At 46.2% G+C, this 26,207-nt stretch overlaps 1 long non-coding RNA gene across 1 annotated transcript in view; it reads left to right on the forward strand.

Annotated features, from left to right (window-relative positions):
• The first annotated feature begins 10,713 nt into the window (after positions 1 to 10,713).
• LOC113458938 (uncharacterized) overlaps positions 10,714 to 26,207 on the forward strand; it is a 28,637-nt gene continuing 13,143 nt past the window's right edge. Inside the window, exon 1 of the long non-coding RNA XR_003379697.2 lies at positions 10,714 to 10,978. This is a non-coding gene — a long non-coding RNA (uncharacterized LOC113458938). The remainder of the gene's footprint in view (positions 10,979 to 26,207) is intronic.

Raw genomic sequence — 26,207 nt, forward strand, 5'->3', positions numbered from 1 at the left:
GGGGACCCAGTGCACCCCCAGCAGCTCCTCACCCTGCTCTGATCACACCCTCCCTCCCCAGAACACAATGGTGCATTAACAACCTTTCAAAACCCAGAGCTGTATTCTACAGGTGTGCAAGGCATATGGCTTCTCCCCTATTAGCAATGCAAATTTAATCAACTGGAATAATATTCAAAGGGTTGGCTCAGCACGAGCCAGCAGCCAACAAGCAGTTGTCATTTTCCCCTGCTTTTGACAAACATGAGAAAGATCTTTGATTAAAACTTCAATTCTCCTTAAAACCGATATCCCTTTGGATGAAAGGAAGCAACATCCTCTAGAAGTTCTATTGTATTTCTGCTGTCACTTCCTAAGCAAACTGCTTTTTATGTCCAGATTTCAGCAACATCAGAGAGAAATCTGTTACTTTCCAGTTGAAAAGCAATCCCTGTCACCAAACGTGCTGGAATTCAGCAAAGTGACAAAGTTCAGGATGATCTGCATATTTTCCCATGTGAGAGTTCCATTGCATTTCAATTTAATTTCCTAGCACGACACTGTTTGTTGTCCCTGGCGCTTGCTAACAGCTCCAATATGCTGGGTGTCTCCTCCCCTGCCTGTCAGGCAGTGCCCGGTCACTGGGTTCACTGCAGAGCAGGGGTCTGGAGGGCTCCAGTGCCCTCCTGGCTGCAGCAGCACAGCCTTGGTGGCCATGGTGGAGGCAGCAGCAGGGTCACCTTTCATCTGTGTCACATCACAGGCACCACAACCCAGCAGGAGATGCCCTTCACTGACCCTTTCCCAGCTTAGCAGAGTGGCAGGATGCTGGAAGGGGATGTCCTTGTTCCTCTGGGGTTTGGGGGGCTTTCCAGTGTTTCTGAGCCACGCAGGTGAGGCATTGAGCACCTGTAACTAATGAATCTGCTCCTTTTCTTCTGGCTGACACCAGGTTTGGCCTGATGGCACTTCACTGGGGCTCATTGATGTTGGTGATGACAAGATCTGGTCCTTGCCTATGAAGTAGCTGTATCCTCACCCTGTGGTAGGTAAAACTGCCTCTCCTTTGTTTTTGCATGTATACATTGCACATGGTGCTGCACCCCAGGGTGGCCTCTTCTTACATCTGTGCAGTTGGAGGAATCCCTATAGTGTCACACAGTCAAATGGGCTGGGAGACTTCACTAGGAATCTCAGATAATTGTGGTCACTTTATTTTTCATTCACTTAATAAAAGAAAATGTTAAATTACCATGGCAGATAATTATGGTAGTATTTTTCTCATATTCTGGTTCATTAAATGCTGATTGGCAAGGGCTTGCTAACAAATTTCCTGTTTCAAAAAATGTCATCATTTACAGGACTCAAAACAGTTATTTTCATTGAAACCACTTTATCTAGAAGGGCCCTGCTTGACACATGTATTTGACCATAAAAAGCATCCAAGTCCATCTGACTATAGCAGAAACCCAAAATCCACATTGTCTGAAGACGGGGAGGTGGATCCTGAGGTGGGCAATGAGGTTGGGCTTGTCCTATTGAGGAGCCTTTTGTTCTCCAGCACTGAGGGTTTGTACCCCTGTGCTGCCTTCCATGACTAGCTGGGCACAGTGACTCAGTCTGCAGCAGTGGCTGAGGGCTGCACGGGGGATATGAAGGTGTTGGGGATGTGGGACAAACCTTGGAGCTGTGTTTTCATGAGGGAAATAAGAACAAGGCCAGCTAAGGAAAATCCAAAGCTAAACCAGGAATGCTGGAGTCCAGCAGGCAGAGTTCCATGTGTGCCAGCAGCAGAAGGGGCAAGCAGGCTCTGGGATGCCTCCTGCTCCTCTGCCCTGCTGCTCCTGGGGCTGTGCACCCAGTGCCCTGTGCTGCTGTCAGCACCCCAGCCCTGCCTAGAAAACAGCATTTCCCTGCCCTGGGCTCTGTGGAAGGGGTTCCTCCCTGTCTGAGGCTCTTGGATCAATGCAGAGCTTGCCTGCAGGCTGGTTGCTGGGGTGGCTGCTGCTGCTAAGTTGGTGTGGTGGCCAGTGTGTCTCTGGCTCCTGGCCAGGTGCATGAGGAGCTTTCTGAGACACCATCTGCTCCTTGCCTGAGTGTTTGAGTGCTGCCACTCAGCCCTGGAGTGCCACCACCCTGCCCCCTCACATGCATGGCCCCCAACCCAATTCCAGTAGTTCTGGGAGGGCTGCAGGGAATTGTCCAAGAGCTCCATGGGGCCTTCTAAGGCAGGGTGACACCTGTGGCCCTGCCAGGCCCTGCCTGGGCTGTGGGGGTGATCAGAGGGTCTGGGAGAGCACAGTGACCCTGGAAGGCTGGGGCAGGACTCCACCACCTGCAGAGGAAGGCAGAGGGTTGAGCAATGTCACAGCTGCCAGGGGTGCTGCAGGAGGCAGAGGGAGCAGGGCTGCATGGGAGGGAGGCAAACATCAGCCCTCAGAGCAGGAGGCAAAGCCCTGGGGCTCCTGGTGCATCATCACACGGGACAAGCAATGCCCCTGCTGTGCTGCAAAGGGTGCAGGTCTTGAATGTGTCTCTCACAGAGCTTTTATTTTTGTTTTCCTGGAGGAAAGTACACTTCAGCATCTCTTCTTGCTATGTCACTTGTTCCTCTTGTAGCCAGGCAGGGAAGTGTGAGTGCCTGAACATCTGTTGTGATTCTGGGGTTGTGGCTTGGTTTGGATTTTTGGTTTTAATAAAACTTGTTCAGCACTGAGAAGCAGTGAGCAAAGACTCTTTGGGCACTTTGATTCCCTTGATTGCTGATTTTTGTTTACTTCAACCTCTTGAAAAGCAAAGCACTTCTTATCTCTTCACAAGAAATGAAGCCATTTCTTCAGCTGCAGCCTACTTAAGGGTGTTTTTCTGATGCCTGTGTTTTCCCCTGAGAAAACATGAAACACAATGCAAGGAGTTTAAGCAAAAAGCCAAAGTCCTTGGACTCCAAAGGCATCAAAGCTGAGCTACTTTCCTTTGAAAATAATCTTGGGTGGGCTGTGATTATTCCTAGGCATTTATAATGCCACCCATCACACAGGTTTTATCCTAGCTAATTTTGTCTTGCATTTCTTGATGTTTTTCTCTATTAGTTTTTACTTTTGATGCTAAATAAGCTCAAATATGCTCCCAGGAGAAAATGCAGCTCTGGGAGGTGGTGCAGCTTGGGATCATGCTGTGCAGGCAGCCCAGTCTTCCCCAGGCCAGCAGAGTTCTGCATTGGTTGTACCAGCAGGTCTGTGTGTCTGTCCCCTTACTGCCACCACCCTGGGTGTCCCCTCTCCCCTGTGCTCTAAATGGACTCCTAAACACCCTTGCAATAGACTTTCCCCCTGTGCTTGAATGGCTGCAAACACAAATGGCCCTGGCTGCTCTCAAGGTGCTCTGATGAGCCTTGATCAGGCAGCACAAGGAGATGGTTCTGATATTTCATCTCCTGAGCAAAACCAAAGGAGTCCTGCAGCTGAGACACTCACCTGCTGCTGGACTGGCATGTGCCCAGCTCATTTGGACCTGGGAAGGAAACCTGGACTGCTGCAATAGCGTGGCAGAAAGGAGGAGTGAAAGGTTAGTGGGGTCCCTCTGCACAGAGCTGAGCAGCTGCTGTCTGTCAGTCTGTCTGGGGAAGGTGGCTGCAGAAAAGACTTCAGCTTTAGCTGAGTCTGTGTCCTGTGGGGGCGGGCTGAACTCTGCAAACCCAGCTGCTTTTTGGGGTGGATGTGGCATGCAGCAGTGACAGGGCATGAAAAGCCACGACCCTGGTGGGCTCAACCATCTCAGAGATGACCAGACTGGCTTGAGGCAGTGATCCCACAAAGGGCTGTGCAGAACTGCCTGCTTTTAGTGAAATTCAAACATGAATCCAGTCACTGCCTGCTTTTAGTGCAATTCAAACTTGAATCCAGTCCCAAGGGAAAACCATCTGTAAGTCAATGTTGAGCTGTGCTCAGCCAGTCCCTGCAGGTGGCTTTGGGAAGCACCAAACACTTCAAAAACACTTTGGGCAGGAGGAGGCATCAGAAACATGCCAGTGTGCTGCAGGGCTGAAGGGAGGTGTGTGGCCAGGCTGCCTGGATGCCCTTCCATGCAATGCCTGGAGCAGCCTCATCCCTCCCTTCACCTGGCTCTTGGTGACTTAGACTGAACAAGGGACATTGAGGATTTGCTGCAGAAATTGTGTTCACAAAGTCAGATCTTGAAGTGGGGTTTTCTTATGGGCTTTACTCCTGCTGGGGCAAAATCCTCATGTTCCAAAACCTCTCCTGTCCAACTGGCCTCTGAATACATATCGGGTAAAAAGTTTTCTGTTTTCCTACCTAAGTTACCAAAGCAGCTTTTCCTATTACTGCTTCTTTTCTTAATATTCTGTCTCCCTGTCATCTACCTATGCAATCTGCTTGTTTGCATATAATTACTTCATTAGACCTTTTTTGCTCAGATTGCTAATTTTTAGTTTTGAGATGGTTTTTTTAACATTAAATTTTTAATCTTGTAAATTGGCTGTTGTCAGGATAGCTTCAGACCAAGTGAAAGTAATAAGTTCCAGAACAGAAATAACGAGATCAGAAGTAAAATAATCCCAGCAAGACAAACAGTGGCAAAAACCCCACAAAGGGCAGATTTTATTATTTTTATCTCACTGCTGATCATGAATTTGTCCTGCAGGAAACCTTGCTGGTATTAATGGAGTGAGTATGGTGGGTGTAAGCTGACCTACAGAAGAAGATGCTTCTACTTTCATTATTTGGAGTTCCTTGGCTTCCAGAAGCCTTTCTGAGTATGGTGATTCCCTCTGTCAGTATATCAGGGGTTGGAAGTCTCCAGAGCTGCTCCCTGTGACTGTGGGTGAGCGATATCCCTGCCTGTGCGTATCAGTTCTCTCTCATTCCTCTGTAAATGGCAGGGGGCTCTTGGGGGTTGCATCAGCATGAATGTTTGCTGTCTTCTCCAGGGCCATGGGCAGTGCTCTGGCACCTGAGGAAGCAGAAATGCTTCCAGGCAGCTGCTGTGAGGATTCTTCCTTCTGGATGTGCCCCTTTGTGCCCACGATGCTCAGTGGAGGAGAGACATGATCCCAACAGGTCCCATCTAGAAAAGCCAGACTGGGCTGTGAGGAACATGTGGCTTGGCTAAAATATTCTGTGGTAAAACAAAGGAGCAGCACACCTTGGGCAGCTGACTGTGATGTTTGATCCAGTGAGGGCATCAGTGAAAAAGGGAGCTCTCAGGGAAGTTTAAGCTGAAGCTGGGGGTGCAGTGGGTTTTACAGCTCCAAACACAGTGAGCTCCTGATAGCTAAAACAATGAAGGGTGTAAAAACAGCCACTTTAGGAAGTACCCATGACTTCATCACCCAGCCATCTGTGCCAAAAACAAAAAAAAGGGAAAACAGGCAAATTGAAGAAAGTTGTTACTGCTGGTGAGTGACACCGATGCTGGGCTTGTTTAGAGCCTGGAACAAGGAGCTGTGCTGAATGATACACAGCTGATCTGGGTGGTGCATGAATACAACCCAAGTTCAAACATTTCACAAGACAGTTTCCAAGGCAGAAATGGTTGAGGGGTGCCCTTTACACATCACCAGCTAAATGGTGTGTGCTCACTGTGTGAGAGCTCCTGTGCCAGCTGGACAGCTGCCAGCCTTGTAATGCTGCTCTAAAAGGGAGCACTTGCCATGCAGAGATTCTGCTTTTTCTGCCATCCAAGCAGACTCACTTGAATGTTAATTTGTTCCCAGCTGCCTGAGACCCATTTCTGCAAGGAGCTGAGCCCTGTGCCTGCTGAAGGGCTTGTTCCATCCCTGCTCCATGGGGCAGGAGCCCGTGACAGTGGCTTGCTGCACTCAGGGAGCAGTGTGGCACTGGGGTGTGACACCTCTGGCCACAAACACATTTCCTTCCCTCAGAGTCCAGTGTGTGGCCTGGGCAAAAAAAGGGACAGCAGCTTTTCTGTCTCATGGGAGGTGACACCTGGAGAGGGCACATGGGAGTGTTTGGAAAGGAAAAAGCCCCTTGGGGTTTTGGAGCTGGGCTGTGTGATGTGCTCTGGTCCTTGGCCAGGGGACAGCAGTGACATTGGGAGTGTGGCACTTGGGTGTGGGTGATCCAGCCCTGCTGGGCTCCAAGCTAAAGCCACCAGGACTCCTGTGCCACCAGCTCACTGCTCCCACAGTGTCTGGGCACACCCTGCTCCTTCAGGGGCAGGCTGGGGATCCTCTGGCTCAGAGAGGCCCCCAGAAAATTATTTACTCCTTCTTTTGCCTTGTCATATTCAACGTGGCAAAATAGCAGACAATGGCCTTGGCCTGGGTTCCAACAGGACTGTTTGACATTCCCTTTCCAGCTCTTTTAAATGTTTGCTGTATCTTTTGATGGAAATCTATAGGTTTTTCAATTCCACGTGGCAGAAGGGAAGACAACGAGGGGATGTCCTGAACTGCTCAGGGGCTCCATCAATATTTAGGGGAGACCAAAGCAGGTGGGAGAGGGCAGCAGTGCAGAAGGTTTGATGAGAGGCAGAGGCTGCCTGTGGTGAGTGCACAGTGTGTTTGTTGTCATGCCAGCCTCATGCCAGGGCTCTCAGCTCTCTGGGCATGCTGGTGAGAGGACTCCAGGCTGTGGTGATGGTGCCACACTGCTTGGTGTGAGGGGCCATGGGCATGCAAGGGAAGAATCCCCCTCCTTGTGTCACTTGTGGGTGTGTAAACCATTGGAAAAGGCACTGGCAGATCTCTGTTGGGTGATGTGTTTGACAGGGAGCTGGGATCTGCACTGAAGCTTCACTGCTTTGATTAGAAGGAACCTAAATAGTTTCAAATTTACCTAAATCTTCCTTCTTCAGCTTAATTTCTCTGTCAATATTTTTGGATGCTTAAAGAAAAATGTAGTTTTTTGGTGTCTTCTTTTAGAGAAGGAAAAAAAAATGGAAGACTGATCAAAATTTGATTAAATATTTACAGCACAGTTTTATTTAGAAACCGGCACTTTATCAAATTAAACAACCCATTAAGCTTGTAATCATGCTCTGTGTTTTGGGGCACAATATCTTTTGCATCTTTTGAAAGGAGAATTTGTGTCATCACTCAGCACGTGCAGAGGAGAAAATAATCTTCCATTGCATTGTTTCATTTTAATGCTGTCTGAAATAATATTTTCAATATCTTTTTTCATTGTTTATTTGCATTCTTTTTCTGACACATGACTTACAGAGGAAATTTGAAATCAAGTCACAAAATTGAGATCGCTGATAAGCTTCTGAAACTCCTTAAGTATTCAGCTTGAATATTCTTTCATCAGTTGGTTTGAGTAATTGCTTTTTCACTGCCAGCAGAGGCAGTCATTGCAGTTTTGAGCATTGCTGGGGTCTTGAGGCTGTTTTAAGGTGATCAAATACCTCAAGGTGTGGCTCTTGCAGAGCAGCAGTGTCAGCTCTGGGGGATGGCGCCCACAGAAAGGCCAGTGAAGGCCAGAAGGAGGAATTGAGTCCTGGATTTCTGTAGGGAGCAGGGATGTCAGAGCCCCTCCCAAACCCTGGATGGGAGAGGGGATCCCTGAGCCACAGCCTCTGCTGCAGAGTGCTGTCCCCACAGCCGAGGCTGTGCCTGCCACATCCCCAGGGTGGGAATTGAGTCCTCTCCCACATTCCTCATGCCAAGCAAGGACCCTCCCTGTGTGAGCCAGGTGATCACTGCAGGGCTGCTTGGTAAGTCAGGGTACACCTTTATTTATTATTTATTGCCATTCATCAGCATTGCTGAGTGCGCAGTAACAGTGTTTGAGCAGAATTGTGCTCCTCCCCAGTCTGATATTCAAGGGAAGTTCTCCTGCTTTTGTTACCTCTAAAACTAAGAGAGAAAGGCTGCTGGTTTTTTGAATGATGTTTTTTGAATGATGTTTTTTGAATGATGTTTTTTGAATGATGTTTTTTGAATGATGTTTTTTGAATGGTGTTTTTTGAATGGTCTGCTTCCTATGAAAGGCAGACTTAGAAATGCATTGCATTCATAGGCTGCAAGATGCAACAACGTTTTAAAGCCCTGTATCCTTCTGCAAATGTCATCTTTTTCATGGAATGACCACAAAAAGTGGGTTATTTGCATTAAGAGATTCACAATGAATGTCTGCAGATCAGTCTTACAGCATATTGTCACTTGGGGATGACCAAAGACAGACCCAACACTTCCAAGCTGAAGTGGCAAAAGCAGAATCTTTATTACACACAGCTTATATTTAGATGATTATTTAGATTGTTATTTAGATGATTTATGAATATTATATTTATATGGTTATCAGAGGGCACCATGATTAATTCCAGTTGTTCAGCAGCTCCTTGTAATTCATTCCATTGGTTGGTAATGGCCAGTGTAGATGTTCATCAAAACTTTTCTCTCTAGCCATGTTTACATGTTTGTCAGGTTTTACCTCTGTGTGACTGTGGCTGTAAAGGAGGGTGACTGCAGCAGCAAAGCCATCACTGCACTTTGTGTGTTGGGAGAGATAAGGTTCTATCAGCAGAGCAAGCAACTGAGCAAAACCTATTGTTGTTTGTGGGTTGGAAGGCAGTTTGATATCGAAACATAAAAAGCCATGCAACCAGATCATTCTTTGCTCTGTGCCTCATTCTTGGAATTAGTGCCCAGCTTTTCAAAGTTGTTTTCTGTTACTGCTGACAGTTCATTTGCCATGAGGAGCCCAGGCATTTCCTGGCATCCTCATCCTCAGATCAGCTCCAGAGTCAGAGCCTCTGAGGATCTCTATAACTGCTGGTACGAATTCAGTTTCTTTATTCCTATTAATGACAAGTAATGGAGCTTCCTGCTTTGCCTCTCATGTTGCCATTGACTACTTCCAGGTTCTCGTACTGGTTTTCCACAAACCTCATTTTCCCCTGCAATATAATAGTCATACACAAATCTTTCCAGTGAGCAGTGTGCAAGAAAATATGATCCAAAAAATACCCAGAGCACAGGCCAAGTCTCTTACACATGCAGTGCAGTTTGGTTTCTTTCTGAGCTAATTCCCAGTTCACAGAGTAGGAGGAATATTCACAGGTGTCACTGTAATGTGCTGGTTCTTGGAAATTCAAAATTATGTTCTTTCTCATAAACTGGGGATAGCATATGTAACCTTATGCTAAAATTATGCAATGCATCAGTGAGCTATTCTTTTTTTTCAGAAATGAATATTGTTTATTAGATGAGGTATTTCTTCATCCCAAATTTTCAGAGCACAGTTATTTCCTTGGTGAATATGAGTAATTCACACATATTCTGCTACATTTCCTGTTTGATTCTAAGGGAAATACTTGCAGCATCCAGCTTAGAGGGTCTGATCCCTAGTGGGAGGCTGACATGACTTGAAATACCAAAGAACTGAGGAAAAGATAAGAAATATGTAAATATTGCAGTTGTTGCTGTCAAAACTCATAGACTCATTTAGACTGGAAATTATCATTGAGTTCAAACATCAGCACTGCCAAGGCCACCACTTTTTGTCCTCAAGCACAACATCCAATGTGCTTTAAACCCCTCCAGGGATGGTGACCCCACCCCTGCCCTGAGCAGCCTGTCCAGTGCTGGGTAACCTTTTATGTGAAGAATTTCTTCCTAATATCTAACCCAAACCTGCCCTGGCACAGCTTGAGGCTATTTCCTCTTGCCCTAATACTTGTGAGAAGAGACCAACCCCACCTTGTCCCACCATCCTTTTGGGTACTTGTGGAGAGCAGGAGGGTCCCCCCCAAGCCTCCTTTTCTCCAGGATAAACAACTCCAGCTCCCTCTCCCTTACACTGCTGTAGGATGCTACTAAACACTGAAATGACTGGGGTGAGGTGAAGTGTTAGCAGCACATTTGCATGGGTGGGAAAACCAAATGAGCACTGTTAAAATTGAAATGAAACCACCAGTGATGCAGTGGGTTACAAAACAGGAGAAAGCTTAAACATGTATGGATATTTTATAACTCCATCATAGGGTATTTTAAAGCACAGGGCAAGCAGCAGTGAGTAAATATTAAGGGCTATAATTTTTGCACAGTGTTTAGTCATATATTAAATGTTTACAATATACTTCTCTCCCAGAATTCAGCCTACAGGGAAGAATATTCTGTTTTTCTGGAAAGTGCTTGTCCAAGTCATAGAACAGGTTGGGATGTGCTTATTTGCCCTTTCTACAAAGATTGCAATGCTTGCCAGGAGGGGCAGGTGGGGAGGGGGTTTGTCTGACCAGCCAGTTACACCCCCAGGTGATGACTGGAGTTTGTAAATTAATAAGTCCTGGAATTTGTTCCAACAGTGACTATGTTGTGAATTGGGCACTAAAGCAGGAGTTGTGGGTGCCCATAAACAAGCCCAGCTCTGAGAGCTGAGTGCAGGGATGTGCCTGCAGCTGTGCCTCAGCTGTGCACAGGGGGTGGGAGTGCTTCTGGTGCCTCACACTCACTCCTGCTTCCTGTTCTCCTCCTACTTGAGGTGGCCTTTCAAGTAGATTTACTTCCTAAATAAAAAGTGCTGGACAGTAAATTTGAATTGCAGTAATAAAGTAATTTACTCACTCTTGTTCTGTCTGCTATAGACCTTGAATAAGAATGGATGTGCATTTAGAAAGCCTGACTACTTCCTAAATCTTGAGAATGTGGGATTCTGTTGGGTGCTAAATACTGCAAATTAGAGCATGCATTTCCTATAAATGTTCAACAGTTTCAGATTGGCCATGATTTGCCTTTATTTTGACTGCTACCAGCCAGGACTGGACAGCACACAGACACTTCTTCCATTTGATCTGCAAACTCAGATGCAACAACTACTTTGTTGGAGGGACAACATGACCAAGTCTTTCTCACCCAACAGCTGACTGAAGGACCCAGCAAGCTGTTCCTGGATGCAGTGGAAGGTTGGATTGCTTCAGCAGCCCTGACCTGCCCCCAGCATGGTGATGCTTGGAAGGAAATCCTACAACCTGAGCACACACCCAGCTTCTTGCAGTCATGCTGTCCTGCATAAAGGTATGCTGCTCTTTTATACCCTTGTCACTGCAGTGATGTGGATATGTTATACCTACCCTCTCTGCTTTTCATCTGTCTGTCACCAGCTAGCAGTTGTTGATGATTTATAGGATTAGATTTCAGAGCTCATTAACCAACATAAGAGCATCTATGTGCTAATTTCATCCTGTCAAATATTATTTGTAATAAACATGCTGGTAATTTCACCCAGTGGGGTTTATTGACTAAAACAGCAATGAGGCAGTGCCCACACACTGCTCTGCTGGGTCTGTCATTAGTGAGCAGGCTGGGTGGCACAGCCCCATGTGCTCCTGGAACCCTGCTCAGCATTTGTCAGATGGGAGAGCCTGATTCAGCAATCCCTGCTGCTGTCAGTGGAATGGTGACACTTAGAGCCCTTCCTTTCCCTGGTAATTCCAATGTCTTTAAAAGCATCCTCAGAACACAGGCCTGTACATGGGTATTTTCTTTTTACCTGAAAGCTCATGCCAGCATTTACAGCTTAGGCAACAAATGTTATTTATTTTGAGAGCCTAAGGGACCATCTGTTAGCAAAGCAAGGAAAATAAAAGAATCTGAAGGCACAGTTGGTCCCATGGCTCCAGGCTTTGGATGCTGGGACCCAAAGTTCCTTTCAGTAATGCTCCACACTTGCTCTGAGCTATGGAATGCTTGGGGGTGGCGTTCTCAACCTGCCTGATGTTCTTCATGCCACCCAAGCCCACCTCTGGTGTGTGGTTTCTCTTCCTTTCAGGAAGCAAGGCAAGGTTCTTAATCTCACATCCCTGCTTAGGGCAAATGACTATTGACAGGAAAAGCTGCATTAAAACAGTGCTTGTCTTACAGCCAACTCCAGAGAGTCAAAAATCAGTGAGTAGAAACTCCAGAGAGAAATAAGGACATACCTTGTGAGGCTGGATGCTGAGAGCTTGGGATGGGACTGTATTGTGACAATTGTGACGCTTGTGATAACTGTGAAACTAGAAGACAATCCAAATTCTCCATGATAGGAGTGCTGGGGTGAAGGAAAGAGGGTGGAGCTGGAGAAGGCTGTGCATGCAGGGCCAGGGGTACATGGGATGCATGTGAGCCCCAGGCTGTGCCTGTACAGCCACAGGGAAGGGTTCTGGAGAGAGCTGTCTCCTCTCCAGGCTGCTGCTGGGGATGTTTGGGGCAGGAGCCACCTCCACCACATCCCACACTCCCACTTTCCCTGGCCACAGAGTGAGGAATGGGCATCAAGCACCAAGGATTTGTTACCGGACTCACCACTGTTGTGCCAGCCTGGGGTGTTTTGTTACAAAGGCAGGCTGGTGGTGCAATATAAACAACAATAAACCCTGCTGGCATAGCAATTCTGTGGTTAGGCCAATTCCCCATATTTAGAGAATATGATTTCTATGTATTTATTAAAGTCTGTAGCTGCTGTGCTGAGGATTGATAGCACTGGTACCCACTAGATGAACAGATGGTGCTTCTCCTGTGTTTTGTTACTGCTGTCACAGATGGGAGAGCTCCTGCTTGAGGAAAGCCCTGCTTGGCATGTGCTACCTGCTGGGGGTTGGGATGAGGAGAGCAGCCTGGATGTCAGGTCCTGCAGTCTCCATCCAGGAGCCCATGGTCATTGCAAGCCTCCCCAGTGGTCAGGGCAAAGCTGGCTTAAGAGGAAAGTGCCATGAACCTTCTGTGCTTCTCTTTGACACCTCTGGTCTTCCACCCCAGCCCAGGCAGATTTACAGAGTGAGGGAGAGAGGCTTTTTCAGTGGTGGAAGCTTCTACAGTGCTTCCCTGCCGTGGTGCACCCTCCACCTGCAGGGCAGGGTGTGTGCCACCAGTGCTGTGTGCCCAGGTCCTGTTCATCCATCCAAGTACAGCCCAGTGCTGTATGAGCAGGGCCCAGTGCTGTGGGCCCAGTGCTGTCCATCCATCCCAGCAGAGCCCAGTTCTGTGTGCGTCCAGCCCTGTCCATCCATCCCAGCAGAGCCCAGTTCTGTGTGCGTCCAGCCCTGTCCATCCATCCCAGCAGAGCCCAGTTCTGTGTGCGTCCAGCCCTGTCCATCCATCCCAGCAGAGCCCAGAGCTGTGTGCACAGCCCTGTCCATCCATCCCAGCCGAGCCCATGGGACCCAGCCAGGGCAGCCTTGCCTTGCCCCTGCTATTCCTCCTTAGCATTAACCCACCAGACTTGGCTGCCATGCCCTGGGTTTTCCCAGATATTAACACTGAGGGCACATCTATCCTGAAATTATCTGTCCTGAGCCCTTAATTTGCAAGTCAGGCAGGCTGAGCTTTTGTACTGCAAAGGCACATGTGGCTTTCACCTGAGCAGACTTGTTTTAGAGTAGCCAGAGCTGCTGGGGATTGCATTGGGAAGGAAGTTTTGTGAAGTTTTTTACAGGTTCCTCTCCATTCTGCTCCCTGAGCAGCTCTATAAGCTTTGTTTGGCACATGATAAAAGCTCTTGTGTGGTTTGGCAGCCAGTTGTCTTGTCCCAGTGGCCAGGCCTGCAGCAGCAGCTCCCAGCTTAGCTCCTGTGCTGGCTGGGGGCATCTCCTCACTGGAGCTGTCACACTGCCAGAAAAATGCTTCAGCAGCTGCAGTCTGACTCCAACTGCTCTTAAAATCCCATTTACAGGATTTCCTCTCTGCTTTGCAGGGAGACAGTCCTGAGCAATGTGCTTAGCTGTTTGACAGGCTCTGCTGGCAGCTTCAGCAGTGAAACATGGCAGGAAAAGGGCAGGATGGCCCGTGACCCTAAAATGTTCTTGCTCCTCTGTGCTTGCCATTGATTCTGCTGCTCAATTTCCCAGCAAGACTAAGTCTAAATCATTTATAGGTAGGCATCTTTCCTGCTCTGAAAAGCTTCTTAATAGATTTGTAACTTGAAGGAACATTTTCCATTTTTTTAATGATAAAAAAAACGTTCAGGAGATGATCACCAATATCAGCATTTCTCCAAAGGTCACAAGCCTAAAACTATTCAGGATTAATTTTTATTTTTACTTAATATATAATTTAAATGCAGAAGCAAAATAATGACAATGAAATTCAGAAGAATTTAAGCAAAATGACTTTGTTTCTATAGAAGCCTGTTAATGAGCAGAGTATTGATATTCACTTTAGGAGTGGGCCTTGAAAAGTTCAGTAATAGGATTTCTATTTTAACTCTACTGCTTTGAAGCTTAATTTACCTCTGCAGCATGTTCAGCTTTGAGGTGAACAAGCAGTAAAGAGGTTGTTCTTTGCTGGGAAATGCTTCTGATATTTCTGCATGGTGACAGGGGGACACCCAAGATGCTCAAGGGGACACTGTCCCTGCACTGACACCCAAACTCCTGAGTGTTCCAAGCTGGCCATGCAGGTGCTCAGGGTGCTCACCTGACTCAGTTACAGCTTGCCAGCTCTGCACCACCTTGGACCCACAGGCTCCTATTTTCATAGATTGTTTTATTTCTTAGCTGAATGGAAGTGTATTTAATTCCAGGATTGTTTCTCTTTTCTGGAGAGGTTCACCAACCATTTTTAACCAAAGCCCTGGCTGCCCCTGCATCACCCCCAGCAGTCCCTGCTCTCTGCTCAGCTGTGTGTGTGGCACTGAGCTCAGGCACAAAGTGACACCCACTGCCCAAAGCAGTGCTCTCCAGCCGGCTGTGCCAGGGGGATCCATCTGGGTGTGGTGCCAGGGGGATCCATCTGGGTGTGGTGACAGGAGGGATCCATCTGGGTGTGGTGCCAGGAGGGATCAGTCTAGGTGTGGTGCCAGGGATCCATTTGGATGTGGTGCCAGGCGATCGGTCTGGGTGTGGTGCCAGGGATCCATTTGGATGTGGTGCCAGGCGATTGGTCTGGGTGTGGTGCCAGGAGATCAGAGTGGGTCTGATGCCAGGGGAACCCATCTGGGTGTGGTGCCAGGAGAACCAATCATGGTGTGATGCCAGGAGAACCAACCTGGCTGTGTTGCCAGTGCCCCCACAGCGGCCAGAGTGGGATGTGTGTCCCGAGCTGCAGTGCCCACTCCTGCCTTCTCCTGTCTCCCAAAGGTCCCCACCACCTCACCATGGCAATTTAAAGAATGACACTCAGCTGATTCTCAGTACCATCTGCCTAAACAGTGCTTTTTCTAGAAAGTCAATTAAGCTACAGTGCTTCTTTGCTGAGAATGATGGCTGCACTCTGATGAGAAATGCACTTGATAATTTAATAGGCATTTTGTCTTTTTCCTAACAAGATGTGTTGATTTCTGAGAGGTCTGTTATTCACAAAGAGAGGAAAATATATGAACTGAAGTAAAACATAGAATATTTATTAAGGTGAAGGAGGTTTAATCTCTCTGAGCTAAAAATAAAACTTGTGAGCTATTCAGACTATTGGCATTTCCTAAATTTCTTTATCATTCAGATGTTGGGACAGTGGGTGGGGGAAATGGAAGCTCTTTAAATTAAAAAGAATTGTTATGAAATAATGGAAATAATAATGTTTTGAATTTTGAAGTAAAAAAAGAGTAATTTCAAGGTCAAAGTCAAAATGTTCAATAATTTTTTAGGGCTCCAGTTTGAATGAATCAGTCCCAATCTGCAGGAGGATTCTTGACATTTCAGTTCACAGAAGTTTCTGATTGTCTTTGGTGCTGGAATATAGAACATTTTCCGAGTCTTAAATGCAATATGATTGGAAAACAGTTTTCCACTCAGCCCTGGTAAAACCTCCAAGGAAGGGGGTGAAGACACAGACTCCCTGCCAGAGAACATGAGCTTTGCTAGACCAGCATCTCCATATTCTTTCTCTTAGAAAATGCTTTTTCCTCCGCTCCAAACAGTGGAGGGCTGGAGGGAAGAGCAGGAGACACAGTGACACTGTCCCATGCTGGCTGGAAACCCTGTGGTGCCTCTGGGGCACAGAAGGTCTGAATTTAAATCTCCCTCTGGTTTGGATCTGCTTCAAACAAATACCTGAAAGCACTGCCCTCCCCAGGGCGTCTCTGCCCAGATCTTGCAGGCAGACTCAGAAGAATTTCACTTTATCAGTGATTTATGCCTTGGAATGGAGACTGAGAGCAGGTGAGTGTGGGGCGGAGTGTGGGTGAGCTGTGGGGAGAGGGAGAGGCTGGGAATGAGCCACACCAGGAGCTGACCAGGCAGGGCCATGGCAGGAACCAAAAGAACAGGCAGGAGGAAGAAAGCCACAGGCTTTCATCTGGCAAATCCTTGTTTTGCCTCATCCTGTTTTCCTAAAAAAGGTTAAATATGGAAAGTAGCACGTCCTCTAGATGGGACCACACTTCTGTATTTACTGTAAACGCACCTGTGCAGCTGGTAGTCAGTCCCTGCATGGCTGCAGGGCTGGAGCCACCTTGGTTTGGTGCCTGGTACCAGAACTGAACTAAAATCCTGCAGAAAGCAAGCAGCCTGTCACTGCCCTGCCACAGCACTGTTGCAGGGGCTGCAGGTCTGAGACTGGCACAGGGTGCCTGCAAGCAGCCCCTGCTCACCAGGTGATGCAGCGTCTGCAGGGGCCAGCAGAGGAGATGAACAGCTCTGCTGCCTTGTGGGGAATGCTTCAGCAAAGCCAGAATGCACTCTCTGAAACTGAGCTTCCACCCCACACAAACTGGTATAAGCTTTAGGGTTTATAAACTTTATAAGGTTTTATAGGCATTATTATTATTTATACAATTATATAATATTATATAACTATATAATATTAATGATATAATTTTATATGTATATAAAATATATTATAAATATATTGTATGTATAATATATAATAATATAATTCTGCATATTATATATAGTATATTATATATTATATACAATATTATATAATTATATAATATTTTTTATCCTTTATTATTTATAAGGCGTTAAGGTTTTTATTAGATTTTATAAACTTTAGGGACCTCTGCTGTATGTGGTCCAGGATCCCCCAGCACAGCTGGAGCCCTGTCAGTTCCTGCACAGGCACCACCATGGGCACCATCCCAGCGCCAGGCCAGAGCCCTTCCTGGTGAGCCTCTCATCCAGGTGTCCCAGGACATGAGCACAGTGTCCCACACTGGTCTGCTCCTCTTTCTGCCCTTCCCTGCCTTGTGAGTACATTTTTCTTTTGTCTCCTTGAATCTTCTCTAAGTCCCATTTAGAGAAAGAAATCTGTTATAGATCCTAAACCATGCAATACTGTGCTAGGATTGCCACATTTTCCCTTGGACCAAGCACATACAGAGAGAAGAGAGATAAAAATCACACACAGCTGTTCTGCAGAAATGGGCTTAATTTGCCCTTTGTTGTTGAAGAAGGTTTGGGGCATTCTGACATTTTATGGGTTTGACTAATGACTCACCTCCATTTGCTCTCAAGTCTGGAATCTTGTCTCTCTGCAGCTCCAGGGATGCCTGAAAGATCAACCTCTTATCTCAGGGGCTGAGTTCAAGGTGTCCCAGGATGGAAACCTACTTGTTCCAGAGCTGCTCCTGGACATCTCCTGCTGGGCCACCAAACATCCCATTGCTCTGCTTTCCCTTGCCAGGAGGTGTTCCCTGGCAGAAAGGGAATTCCCTGGCAGAAAGGGAATTCCCTGGCAGAAAGGGAATTCCCTGGCAGGAGGATTATTGGGCTGGGAAAGGCACAATAATCCAGCTGATGTGGCACGGTAAGTAAAAGACAGAGCACACTTCATAAAGGACACCAGGTTTAAGATGTTTTCAGGTAACTCGAGACCAATGTAAGGTTTTTGTAGCAGTTAACAATGTGATATAGGCTCCTTAGAAGTTTGCTGGTCTCTATATTCTTGAAGTTATAGTTCTTCCTACTGAGTGGGAAGCTCTGAATATAATGTCCTGAGACTAAACTGATGTTTTTTCAAAGTGTGTTTATGTAAATGCCAGAGAGAGGAACAGAGATTAAAAGTGCTGAGATTATGCCTGCAGCAAGAGCAAACAGGCGGATTTCATTTTTGGGACACTGAAGAAATGCAAAGTGGCCATCTGCCAAAGGTTCCTGTGAGCTCTCAAACAGTACTGTGAGGTAAAACAATATTGTAATTTAACTAGAGGGTGACTAATGCTGCTTCTGGCAGCTGCACAGGGGCTGGAAATATTTGCACAGCCTACACCTATGGATCTCCTCAGGATCCTGTTGGCAGTGATGCTGTGGGAAGGTCAGTTCCTGGGTAGGGACCCAACTGTTGTGTTCTGGGGCTTCAGGATCAATGTTATTCTGGTATTGACAGACATTCCTCACCTGAGCAACACCCAACAGAAGCCCCTGGAACCATCCCAAGTACTCTTTAATTGGAATGTATGATTTGTTTTTTAAAAAACCCAGTGTGTTAAATTACTGCAGTGGTTCAGGCAAGGACTGAATGAAATGGAGCTTCTTCTTTTTATTAAAAGGTGTAAATTAGTTTTGGAACAGGCTTGAATCTTGTGGCTGGATGAGACAAAACTCTCAATCCCTTTGCTGGTGTGTGCCACAGGACTGGTTGGCACCACAGGGCTTTGTGCTAAGCTTGCATGACATGCCTAATCTGCATTTTATATGGAAAATCCTCTCCCTGCCCCTGCCCTCCCTACCTGGGAAATTGCATCTCTGAGTTTAGATAAAGGCTGTAATTCCTGTGTTTCCAAAAGGCCCTCCTGAAACATAAGTAGCATTCAAACAGTGCTTTGAGCCATCCCTTCCCAGGGCACAGCCACAGCTCAAGGCCAACCTCACAGCATTGTAATTCCAAGTGATTGGAATTTATGGTGGCTAATCTGTCACAGAGCATATGTTGGAGCAGTGTTCAGCTGATCAAGTGCATCAGCTGATAACTGCTGGTACCTTTGCTGTGTGATCTACAGCCTGATTCTGAGAGGAAGGTGTTTAGCCTGTGGCAGATTATGAGGCTAGAAAGAAGTAATAAAACCCAGTGAAGATTTAGGAGGAAAAGATAAAAGTTATTGAAAAGCAATTATCAAAAAGCAGCTGATGAAATGGTTCAGGTGTTACAGCACCAGCAGCAGTAATCAAGAGCCCTGCTGAATTGTTGGGCTGCTGCTCCATTCCAGATCTGGCTGGAAGCAGATGTTGAATGAAGGTGCCCAGCTCAGGGTAGCAAAAATGCAGGCAAATGAGGGGATAAAATAGCAGCCCTTTAAAAGGGATCCTGTTCAAGGGTACCACAAGGGATTTCCAAGGCAATCTTTTGCAGAATTTAATTAAAGTGCTTTGAAATTTCTGGGAAGTGAGAAATTGCTTGGCAGGATTGTTGGATTTTGGCACTGTGGAGGCTGAAGAGTGAGCCCTCACTGGTGGCCAGGCAGTGGAAATGTGCTTGGCTGGGTCTCATTTTGGAAAGTCTGAGGATTGTCATCAGCAATGTGGGCATCCCAGGCATGGAGGGATGGTAGGAGGAAGGGATCAGCAGCTAGGCATAGACACTTGGCCTTGGTGCTGAGGAGCATTCCTCTTTCTCACCCTGCTCACATGTAAGGTTACTTGACTCATCTCAAAAATGTTCTGGAGATTGTGTTAGCAATCCAAGCTCGCTCTGTGGGGAAGTATCAATGACTTTATGCACTTTATGAATCAGTTTATGCACTTTTCCTCCAGCCTGCCATGATGCTGTGCATGCTCCCATTTCTGCTGCTGGGGCTGTCTGAGGGTTTGGACTCAGTTCTTCCCCAGCCACACCCAGTGAGGACAGGGCACAGGGACCTTCCCACCCCTCTGTCACTGTGTGCTGCTGTCAGGTCCCTGAGCAGGTGTCTCCTAGGTCAGGCTGCAGTTCACCCAGAGATTCATTCACCAATGGCCCTTGCAGTGCCAGCCTCAGGATGAGAGTCATCCCCACCTTCAGGCAATGAGTCCAGCAGATTTTGCTGTCACTGTTCACTGTGTCTCACTGAGAAGTGCTGGGGTAGCTTTGCTTTAGAAAGAGGAAATGTGCTGATGAATTAGGAGCGGTGCCAGGCTCCCAAAAGGACTTGTCCTTTCTTTTTAATAAGGTGTTTTTCCTTGTAACCTCCCCATCATTTCTAATAAGCTCTTGTACTGTCAGAGCCACACTTTGCTTTCTTTCTCATTTTTCATCTCCTTATGAGAAGGGCTTATGGGAGATGAACATGTAACAGGAGATTCTGCTGAGCATGGCTGACCTGTGCAAACAGGTGGGGCTCCCATCTGGCTTTCTTTGGGCTTTATTGGTTGGGTTTTCCAGAATAATGCTTCTGAAATAGGGAGTAGACCCTGGCACACATATATGGCCACGGTTCCTTTCCAAAGGGGGTTTGGGGTGGAGGACAAGAGAGTTGTCATGGTGAGAACTGAGGTAGCAAAGCAAGGTTTATCCCATAAATTTAATTTTCTATCCCTTCTTGTGCCTACTGGAACTGTACCTGTACTGTTAAGTGGGAACACGGCAGTGCTGCCTAGGTGTGATCACATCAGTCAATCTTTTTATAGCAAACTTCCTTCAAAAGGCTTAAGTGTGATATCAAAACAATTCATCTTTAAATGTGATCTGAATGCTTGATCATGCTAAACTGGAAACTCTTGAGCAAACCTTTCCCAAACAGTCCTGTGAAAGGCAGAAATTGCCCAGCAGATTGTCCTTACCATGCCTGCCTTCGAGTGATTTGTTACAGTAAAATAAAAATGTCCAAAAGTAATAAATTAAAAAAGAAACCCTCTTCATCAGTGCAAGGAGAATGTAGTCTGTAATTTATTATGGCAGTGACAAAGAAGTCTGTTGCACAAGTCTAACTTTTGGAGCCCATAGAGATTTCCTACTGCCTCTGTTCTCCTACTTCTTGCAAGGCATTAGACTGGTACAGAGATATTGGCTGTGTGCTCCAGATCCCGATCCCACAGGGACCAACAGGAGCTGTGGTTTTGGCTCAGACAGACAAAAAGCCAGCTTATTTTTAGCCATATGTATGGCAGCTGCCTCTGAGTGTCCATGAGTGCTCACCAGTCAGGATGAATCCCAGTTGGGGATTCAAAGCTGGCCTGAGGGAGCCTTTCTGCCCCAGCACCTTGTTAAAGTGCAAATCTCTCCCAGATCATGAGAGGAACTGTGCAGTCAATGCAGCAGAGTTGGTGTCACAGTGTGCAGGAGTGTTTTCACTTGCCTGTGGGGTGAATGTGTTGCAGTCCTGTAACTCATACAGGGTGTTCAAACCAGAGGGGTCTCCTGTGAATTCCTGCTTCTCTGCTCTCAGTGAATGACCAGTCTGACTTAATTAAACTCAGCTAAACCTAACAAGTGTTGGTCAATGATAGTTCATAAAGCTTTGTCTGGGTAAGTTTATGTATTTTGCAGTTCTAGGAATAGCTCAAATAAAAAATGGAGCTTCTTTAGCCACTATTTTTGCTTCTAAGGGTCTGAAACATATTTTTTGTCCAAAAATAGCAATGAGCTTTATGAGGGACTGCAGTACATTCAAAACAGTTTCTTGTGGCTTTTCAAATGCAATATTCCATCTTGTCTTGGGGTGACTTTATCATGCTGTATCCCCCATTGTCTGCTTTGTGCTCAGACAGAGGTCCTGAAACTTTAAGCTCAAAGAGGGGGCAGCCAGGGGAATTCCTCAGTGCCAGATTTGTGTTCAGCTCTCACAGACTCCCCTGGTTCTCTCTGAGCTGGGTTGTCTAGCCCAGACAGAGGGGGTACATCTTTGCTTTTAGTTAGCTTCTTGTTCTTTAGCTGAGGCAAGAAGCTCCTTTTCCCAGGACTGTGGGTGCTTCATCTGGAACTGTTCAGCTTTGCTCTGGTGCAGAGCACCAGACCATCACTGGGAGCCCCACGCTGCATCCTGCCTCTGGACCTCAGGAGAAGCCCAGCAGCACTCCAAAAGTCCACCAGTTTTCTCCACAATGAGGTTTGTTATCTAACTTTATTATTTTTTCTTTTTCCTTTCTTTTTTTTTTTTTTTTGGTTTTTTTTTTTTTTTCTTGTTCCTGGGTGCACTCTGCTTGTTAAATAATCCAGCTTTTATACTTTCCTCCAAGAAATTATTTTCAAAACTGTGGGGGAGAGGCTGCTGAAACCTACCTCTCTTTAGAGGAGATACCTTTCAGGAAGTTTCCTCCTGATTTGTCTCCAAACCGAGACACTTCTCCTCTTCACATTGCCCCAGACCTTTTGTAAGCTTGCCAGGCTTTTATCTCTCACTGCTTGGGAAAGCTGCTGTGTCTCCCTGGAAGGGGAAATGAGCTCTGTGCCCCAAACCAGCCTGCCCTGCTCTGTCCTTGCCTGGTCCTCTGTGCCCAGATCAGCCCCAAGATTCCTCTGTGCCCAAATCTGCCCCAAATCTTCTCTGTGCCCAGATCAGCCCCAAGATTCCTCTGTGCCCAAATCTGCCCCAAATCTCCTCTGTGCCCAGATCTGCCCCAAGATTCCTCTGTGCCCAAATCTGCCCCAAGACTCCTCTGTGCCCAAATCTGCTCCAAGATTCACCTACAGCCAGCTGGGGGCTGTGGCAGCTGCCACAGGGCCCTGGGGGAGATGCTGCCATCAGGAAAGGCACCAAGTCCCACTGTCCCCTCTCACTCCCTGCACATCACCTGCATTTTCTCTGCATCCCCTTGAGGCAAGGGGGAAAAGCCCCTGAGTGTCCAGGCTGGATGGGGCCATGCAGCCACCCAGCCATGGGTAACTCACACTCTGGAGTAGAAATAATGCCATCTCCAACCATAAACTGCCCTTGAAATTTTAATTGGGTTGTTACTGAGATGAAATGTGCTTTCTAGTTTTTAATGTGTTTATTAAGTTGGCATATATGATTTATTATATCCTTAATTATTAATTTTCTTGCTCGTAAGTGTCTGGATTTTTGTAAATTATGAGATAGGGAAGGGTAATGCTATCACAGGGGAACCTTAAGTGAAATGAAGGGTTTGGCTTTTTAATGCAATTTATATTTATGAGAAACTAATAGAAGATAATTTTATATTATCAAAGTAATATAACTAATCCAAGATGATTTAAGGAATGATGATCAGACAGGTCTGTGAAGTGATGAGAGCAGAAACTGAACAGCTGAAGGATTTAGGTCCTCATTTTTGTGAAACACTTTAAAACTCACTTTTGTTGGTAGGGAGGTTGTCCTGCATTAAGCCCTAAGCATGAAGAATGTTACTAAGCATTGCTCAAGGCTGCCCAATATTCTGTTTTCTGTGAGGTAGGGTTTGATCTAGGGCAAAATTGAATATGAGATGGATTCAAGCACAATTTTTGTTTGGATTCATTCTCATGAAGCTTCATCTGCTGAGCGTTTGCAGATTATGCCTGTCAAGAATGAGGTGAGCAAGGCTGGGTTAAATTGGTTTAATTCAAGTTCATAATTTCTGGTGGATTTTTATTGCACTGTGGGTGAAAGGAGAGCTCAATTTGTGGATCAAGTTGTAACAGCAGCCAGTGTCATTCAGCCAAGGAATGAGTATTATACCACTTCAGTAAGTCACAAGCACAGGGTACAATCAACATTCTTATTAATTCAGGTGAGAAGTTCTGAGCCTGCTTGTAAGTGAGCAGTAGTTACTCATGCACTTCAGAGTTCCTTAGTCAGTGCTGTGTCTGACTGTGAAGTTTCATATTGAAGTAATTCTGAATCAACAAGTCATTGCAAGTAAATAAAATTAATCCATCTGAATCCCTTGCATTAAATGTTCTTTTAATTCACAGCAATTTAATTGTTTTTTTAGGTACAGCATGTGCTGTAAGAGGACAGTAATGCTTTTATTCTGTAATCCTCGTTCAAGATGGGGAAAAGCAACAGTATTTGAATCCCTGTTTCAAACTGCTTCCTGACAAATAAGCTTTTCCTGATATAAATGAAGGAATTGTCAGAATCCACTTTTCTCAAATGTCAAGGTCATCTAGATGTTTTTAAATTAGTTCATGCCAAGAGAAATTAATGAACCAGCAAAAAAGACAGATACAGAGGTTTGGCTCTGTGAACATGTTGGTTAAATCATCTGAGAGCCCACTAAATATGCTTCTGATTACTTTCTTGACTTTATTTCTTTATACAATTTGAATAAATCTTAGTCACACCTCAGTTTGCTAGGAGATATATCTCCACTTAGCTCTTCTTGGAACCTTTTTTAGTTTTATATTAAGCAAATATAAAGTTCTATAACCAGTATGTGGAATAATGATAGCAGTTATTCTGCAGACACTTTAGCTACATCAATAGAGGTGTGACATAAACCAGGAATACAGGTTAAAGGGGTTTTTTTAAGGAGTAATCTATTGAAGTGAATGGATAGCTCTGGTGGACTTTGCAAGTGCTACAGGGTGATAATTCCCCAAAGATTAATTCCCCAGATGCTGCCACAACTACTAAAACTTCCCACCCACATTCTGGAGAAAAGAGGAATAAGGATTCAGGTCCTGGCATCCATGGAAACTCCATCATCTCAGAGCTCTGAGGATCCCAGCAGGGCCAGGCCCAGAGAAGGCAGAGTCCCTGCCAGGAGCGGGGTGCTGGGCACAAACCAGCAGCAGGAACAATGAGGTCTCTTTCCTCAGCTAGCTCAGTTTTCTGACTTATTTTTAATTCTGTGTCATCACATTGATGTCTTTTCATGGGTTGTTTTGCATTGCCTCTCACTGGAGAGATAACAGCAGATTTGCAGAGGCTACACAACTTGTGCCTAAGATTTTCCTGGTGACAACTTCAGGACTGGGCTCTTTCCTCTCCTGGTTTATTGCACTGCATTCATCTGCACACCGAAAAATCAAAGGCACTGACTCATGAAAATGCAACTTTCTTTTCCTCTTCCAATTCCAGGCTTCATTCTTTCATAAGAGGGGAACTGAGGTTTTAAGTCAATAGCTTGACTACATCTAATGTGAATTGATGGTAGGTGCAAGAAGCTTAATACAGCATTGCAGCTCCTTCACTTCTGCTGTGAACTCAAGAATATTCCTCAAAAGGAAGGTCCCCCAGGCATGGGCTGCTCTGCTGACACCCCCGGAGATGAGCTGCTGCCTTTGGCTGTGAATCACAGCAGCCCCAGAGGTGCCAGGAGGGGAAGAGTCTGGCTGAGGATCAGGAGGTGTGAGAATGGGTAAGTGCAGACCATGAGAACCCTCTTCCACACCCTCAGCAAGGGGACACGGCCAGCGCCCTCAGCAAGGGGACACGGCCAGCACTGGCCTGAGGGAGGCTCCCCTGCACAGCTCTCAGAAAGGGCAGCCCAGGGAGGCAAAGACAGGAGGAATTTGTCCCTTTCCCCATCCTTGTGGATGTGGCACCGGGGCTGGACCTGGCAGACCTGGCCAAGGCTCCCCAGGAGAGGATTCCCAGTCCCTCCAGGAGGTTGGTGGCCACAGAGGGACACCCCCTCCCAGGGACCCCTGTTCCATCTCCCTCCCTTTCTCAGATCAAAATTCCCACTAACCTCAGACTGCCGGCCCATTCAAAGACTTGCAGAAGGAATGAGTTAAATACACACAAGATCTGACCTCCCAGAGGAGGGCAGATAATTGAGCACTAATTGGAGCAACATTTGAAAAGCCATTATGGATTTTATTTGCAGTTCAGTAACTGCTTAAATGCCTGGCTCTAGGGCAAGGGGGTGATGCTCTTCCTTCCTGGGCTGGTAAGGGGCTCTCTGTGGGCAGTGGTGTTTGGCACTTTCTGGTTGTGTTTTTGAGAGCTGAAGGAGATACTGGTTCAGTGATAGCCTGGTTTTGCAACACAGGCATTTTAAAATCAGGGCTAAATTGCTGACAGCTTATTTGAACATGATGATCACATATTTGTTTCACTCATCACCAACACAACTGGTAAAACCAAAGCAGATAACTAGAGCCCAAAATAAAACAAAGGCATGTACAGCAGGTACTGCTAGAGGAGCAAGTGGATCTCGTTCCTAATCACAGAATCATTAAAGTTGGAAAAGATCTTTAAATTCATCAAGTCCAACCATCAGCCTAGCACTAGCACCATGTTCACCACTAAACCATGTCCTAAAGTACCAAATCCAAATGGTTTTTGAACACTTCCAGGGGTAAGTGACATTAAGGTCCCTCAACCCCACGTGACACTGGAGATGTGGTCTCTCCAGTGTCCTTATCTCTTAGATAAGGATGGTGGGCAAATCCCAGAAAAAAAAAAATCCCAAATCTACACCCTGTTGCATTCATCTGATCTGTCCTCTCTTGGTGCTCCCCAGAGGGCATTCCTGCATTGCCTCACAGTTCAAAGACAGCCAATTATTTAACAGAGAAGCAAAAACAT

Source organism: Zonotrichia albicollis, chromosome 14, assembly GCF_047830755.1.
Source record: "Zonotrichia albicollis isolate bZonAlb1 chromosome 14, bZonAlb1.hap1, whole genome shotgun sequence".
Taxonomy (NCBI): Eukaryota; Metazoa; Chordata; class Aves; order Passeriformes; family Passerellidae; genus Zonotrichia; species Zonotrichia albicollis.